This window comes from Rosa chinensis, chromosome 3 (genome assembly GCF_002994745.2).
Source record: "Rosa chinensis cultivar Old Blush chromosome 3, RchiOBHm-V2, whole genome shotgun sequence".
NCBI classification, from domain to species: Eukaryota; Viridiplantae; Streptophyta; class Magnoliopsida; order Rosales; family Rosaceae; genus Rosa; species Rosa chinensis.
This window is the reverse complement of record NC_037090.1, coordinates 29121565-29127564: the sequence shown is the minus strand read 5'-3', so window position 1 is coordinate 29127564 and position 6000 is coordinate 29121565.

Genomic DNA, 6000 nt, shown 5'->3' with positions numbered 1-6000 from the left:
GGCAAAGCAAGGTTATGTTTCGGGTGCTTTTGCTCTCATGTATGTAATATCCTGACAGTGACTCAGTGCAGTACGTCATGAATATATCAATGGATATTTGTTCCCCTTAAAAAAAAAATAATACAAAAATAAAAAAAGCAGAAATCTCAAACCCCACTGGAATTTGCTGAAGCTTTGAACAGCTTCTATACCAAAATATATACCCTTAAACATTTGTCAAACCAACCCATTAGTTCATGGCTCAGGCTGTCGTCTTTCTTGGAAGAGAAGTCAAAGCCAAAAGGACAAACATTAGGCTATTGATGATTACAATCTTCGAATTCCATAATTGAAAATCTGGTCACTGCAGACTTACAATTAACATGAGATGTACGCGAAACAACAAACTACCACACCTAATATTGTAGGCTTATCGATCTATTCTAATATACATGTTGAGTACATATAGTAGCCAGTACTGAAAGAAACAAGATATCCAACGACAGAAACTTTTTAAGAACTGATCTTTGATCATACCTGCTAAGATATCAAATTGTGTTTTGCTGAACTTGAACAACGAAGAAGCAATATAGCAGCAGGGCTAGTCACATCAATCCAGTTGATCTCTGATCGAGGCTGGCCAAACTCTCAGTTTCTCAACAGCAGCTTCAAACCCATTAATTGTTGAGGCAAAGAGTTTAATATTGCAAAAGTGACTGAGAAATAGCTCATAGTTTGAGATTCTCCTACAGGGATTGAGTATAAGTCCCAAAGCAAGTGTGTTCATTGCACTAATTAAGCACGGGTTGCAGTTTTGTAGAGATACGGCATTTTATGTGCTTGCAAATGAAGGTGATGCCCATAGTATTATAAACTCATGCTTTAAATAATGATGAAGAGGATTGCAGTAAGGCTGCTTGATGAGTTAAAAGCTTTGCTTCAAAGTACTACGCTCCCCATAGGTGCAATGAAGCAGCACACCGTAGAGCCCGGGTATGTTGATATATCATTTATCTTACCGTATGAATTGGTTAGAAGCGGTAGTCTCTCCCTGGTTTACTGCACGTTACTCTTATATATTGATGATGTACGTATACTAGTTAATTGATTGGTAATAATAGGGTGTGGTACTCTTTTTCTTCACCCTGATCAGCAAGCTTTTTAATGAAGTCCTACTTCCCCCTTGGTTGTCTCTCGCGAAGTTCTATTAATGAATTCATTTCGTTTCTATTAAAAGGCCGAAAAAGTTTTTCCTTAAACAAAAAGACCAGTTACAAGTAGGTAAGAATCAGTTGTTTAAACCTTTAAAATTGCGTATTCATAGTGTCTTTCCTGTTTGGCTTTGGATTACTCCTCCTTCGATCAATTAGGACTTGCCTCCAAGTTTTCTAGTACAGGCCTACAGGGGGTTTGGAGCCTAAGTGGCCTGCTCTAGCTAATTAGGTGAGTATACTACATACATGCCTCTGAATTTCATTATAAAAATTTAGAATCATTTTTGAGCTCATGATGGAGGACTTGGGTGCATGCATGTTTATTATATTATTATAGGTTTTGGGACTTATCTAATTCTAATCACGTTGAAATGCAAAGTACGTAATGCCTTCATCCGCAGCCCTTTTTGATCCTCATGTTCTTCAACTATAATTATAGCTCCTTTCACAAGTGTGAAAGAGGCGTCGTGTTGTGCTTGTTATACACATATGCATGCGGCTTGTGCCAGACGAAACTTTCTAGTCCAGAAGAAACTTTCTCTGATTACTTCAGGGTTCTCCATCTCGCGATCGCACCTCCTCTCATAGAAAACACTCCTTGGATCAATCTCTTTCATCAGATACAGAGTGGTTCGAAACAGAAGCTGTGTGCTTCGTGTTAGAGGATCTCTAATAGAATAGCTAAATTCAACTTTTAGTTTGTGTTTTTTTTAGAAGTAAAATTCAACTTTTAATTATTAAGATTATAAAGTAAAAAGAACTCCAACAAAAATAATTAAAATTAAGTCACAGTTATATATAGGGATTTAAAGTTATTGTTCTGAATTAACCCAATTTGATTGAAGAGTTAGGTCATCTCCAACAAGGAGGGCTATATGTGATCTCAAGCCCTTTTTGACAAAAAAAAGGGCTCCAACAAGAGAAGATCCTAAGGGCTAAAGGTGGAGAGGGCTGAATTTAGCCCTATGGTTGGCCCTTTAGCTTTTTGTGGGACCCACAGGAAATCAGCCCAATCAAAATCTTTGTGATGCAATGCATGAATCAAATGGTCATAATCAATCGTTTGTGATGCAATGCATGAATCCAATGGTTAAGTAATTAAGAATTATAATTATACACATGCATGAGGAACTAGCCGTTGGCTTCATGTTTTTTTTTTTTTGTTATATATGTATTCCTAAAAAAAGGGTATTTTTTATGTACTTTCCCCTTAGGCCCTTCAGTTTCATTTATCCAGTCTGCAAAGTTGCTCGTTCTGCATAGTAGGATTCAGGGCATAGCATTTGCTGATGTTATTTTCATATTGTAGGTTAATCACTGAATGTACTTGTATTATGAATTCTTTTTCTCTTTTAGGTTGCTTTGATAACCTATATGACGAATGTTGTAAAGTTTGGGAGTTACCCTTGTGTAATTGGGTTATGTTGTATTGTTCAGATTTTAGTTGTTAATTGTGGAGTTGTTGTGATTTGGGAAGCAGGGCGGCTCCAGAAGAATAAGGATGGCTTATTAGAAGTGTGAATGTGTTTCTACAGGTTTTGAGTAGTCTATTTTAGGGGTGACTCTGCCGAATTTTCGGTAGAGTTATTCCTAAGGTGGGCCCTACAGGGCCATCTCTGATTTCAAGGTGAAATTCGGGGCGGGTCCTATCTCCCCTAATCCTGTAACGTCGTCTGAAAGTTTCGCAGGGTACACAAGATTAGCTACGAAGTAATCATTTAACAATTTTTCATTAGCTATCTCACGTGATAGATGACGGGTAGCGCGGCCTGGAACAGAACCACCCTTGTTGTTGAAGTGGGTTAGTAGCCAACCAGCTAGCTGCTTCTTTCGCCCCTGCGCATCATATTCTTCATCATCTTCCTCGTCTTCACGTTGCCTCTCATTCCACTAAGAAAATCAGTTCGAATTCGTTGCAAAATGTAATGAAAAATTATAAAATGAACAAACAATTAGAGATGAGATAGAGGAGGTAGTGAGATATGCATCTGAAACCACCCTTTTTATTGAGGTTTGTAGCTGAAGATAGAACCACCATGTATGCATAAAATCTAATCAGAAATTTAGAGAGTTGATCACAACACGACACGTGGCATTCAAAAATCCTATTGGTAAATTTGATAAGACTTTGTAATAATTAATCTTGCCACGTTGACACTATATCTAATCGGGAATCTACATATTTGCTTCCTAAGTGGCATGTGGCACTTAAAAAACCTATCCGAAAATGTTATCAACAATACCACAAAAATACCTCATCCAAATATACACCTTAAAAATTAATTTTTTCCTCATAAATTAATTTTAGTCTAAATTAAAATATTATTAAAATAGAATAAAATCATAAAAATTACAAAACATAATGTAAAATCATAAAATACTTGAAATGACTAAAATTTAGCCATGCCTTACTGGAGATGATTCACTTGTTCATGAATAAAGAATAATATTTTTGGGGGTAAATTATAGTCTTGACCCCAATATAGCTCCTTCTTACTGGAGATGGCCTCATAACCAAAGTACCAAACTAGAGGTAACTGGCTTTGCGCATCATCATTATGGGGGGTGTATTCAATTAAGAGTCTACAAGATTTTTTTGTATTTTAGAAGTCTATGGGTATTCAATTGAGATTTTAAACAGTCCTTTAAAATCTTGATGTATTCAATTAAGATTTAAAATTATCCATTCAAATCTGCTGATATTCAAAAGTATACGGATTTTTAAGGATTTCATTAAATGCTGGATTTTGGAGGATTTTATAGTGTTTTTTATACATATCAAAACTCAAAAACAATCCAACCACTTCCCAAAAGATTTTGATGGATTCTTTCTTACTCAAAAAATAAAAAACCTCTTCACCCAAAAAAAAAAAAAAAAGCAGGACTCAACAGATGACACTCATCCATTTTATCTTCCTCTGCCTCTGCTCTCATCTAATAATTTTTTATTTTATTTTTATCACTATAGCTCTAGAAGTCTTAATCCTTCTAGCTAATGAAGCTCACTTTCAATGGTATTATTAAGATGATACATACACACATGATTCTTTTGTAAATTAGATTTGAAATAAATTATGTCATTAGTTTACTGCTTTATTTTTTGTGTAATATTTTGGCTTGTTAGTTTTCTCTTATTGTTCATATATCATTATACACAATATAAAGAATGGTAGATTGCCATACTTTCTTGTCATTGATATAGCATTATAGTTGGATCCATACATCCATTGCTTAATTAAAGAAGAAGAAGAAAAAAAAATATTAACCTACCAAAAACATCATAAGCTAGGATTTGTAAAATCTAAACAAATACTAGTAAATCAATCCATTAAAATCAATCAGAGTCCATATAGAATTTAAACAATCTGTGGATTAAGTAAATCCATGAATTATAAAAACTCAAACAAAGTCTTTTAAAATCTGAATTGAATACACCCCCCTAAGTATGATTGTTGTGAGAATTGTGTATGCTTCTCTATGAATACTTTAAGTTTACTCGTTTGCACATCATGAGGGTGTAGAAAATACCGGTCCTAGCTAAAAAGTTGTCCAGATCACCTGCAAAATAATGCCTTACGAATCATGTGGTACCAGCCGGCCATGGATTCTTCAACGATCACCTTAGTGATGACTCAAACTAGGCAAAATTTTAGGGTTTGATACTTAATTGTTACCTTTAGTTACTGCCTTACTATGTTTATACAGAGTATTTGAAGGTGATTAAATTGGCACACAAGAATCCAATATATCCTCAGATTAGGACCAAAGATTACTCCTAGTTAGGACTATATCCTTACATGCATGTTAAGTAAGGAAGATTAATGTGTCTAGGCTTTTCTTCCTTGCCACATATTCTAGCAAAGGATGGATAAGATTAGGTATAATACATGCAAAAGAAAATGGAGCTAGAAATGATATATTGTTCAATAATTGATAGGAATGCTGATAAATATTTCTGTCCACACTTTGAACTCGTACGTTGTGACTACACCTTCAGCTCTCATAACTGTTAGGCCACCAATCTATTTGATCATGGTGCAAAATATGCCTGCCTAGCTAGCTAGTTTGGAACCGTCCAAACTTTTCATTAGATAAACTAACTTAGTATAATGATGATGATAAATAAATAAATTAAAGAAAAGCCGCATGTATAATAATTTTTGAGCATATATATTATGAATATAAAAGTAAGTTTTGTTTTTGGGTTCCAATTTGATGGGACAAAGTGGCCACTCCCACAACATGATTTGCAAATTGACTTTGATTTATCATGCTTGTCAGTCGGCCTCGTGTCACTTTCATCTTCACTCCTCAATGTGTACCGTGCAGGGGTCGTCAACTTGACCCAAATGCGCCCCCCATTATTCATACTCGTAATAAAAGTAATGGGTTTGTTTTTTCGATGAAGAAAGAAGTCAAAGAACACAACTCTATCCTAGATTCCTAGCACAGCCACGATTCAACTGATCTAGATGAGAAGTGTAAGAAGCAGGGAGAGGAAGGCCATTTCTCCAAATATAATCATTGTGTCTATGAGCTAGTTTGAGGAAGAGGCTTATTTATTTATCTAAGAGCAACTTCAACAGCTGCAACTTCAACAGCTTCTTTATATTTTTATTTTTCTTTATTTTAGAGAAAAATGAGCCTATTTTGCTCCAACAAATCCCTATAACTATCTCATATTTTAGAAAAATTGAGGAAAGATAAAATCAAATTCTTTAAATTTACAGCAATCTCTAATATTTTAAGGAAGAATTATGGAAATTTTAGGGATTAGTGTATAATAAGGAATCTGTTGGAGTTGGAA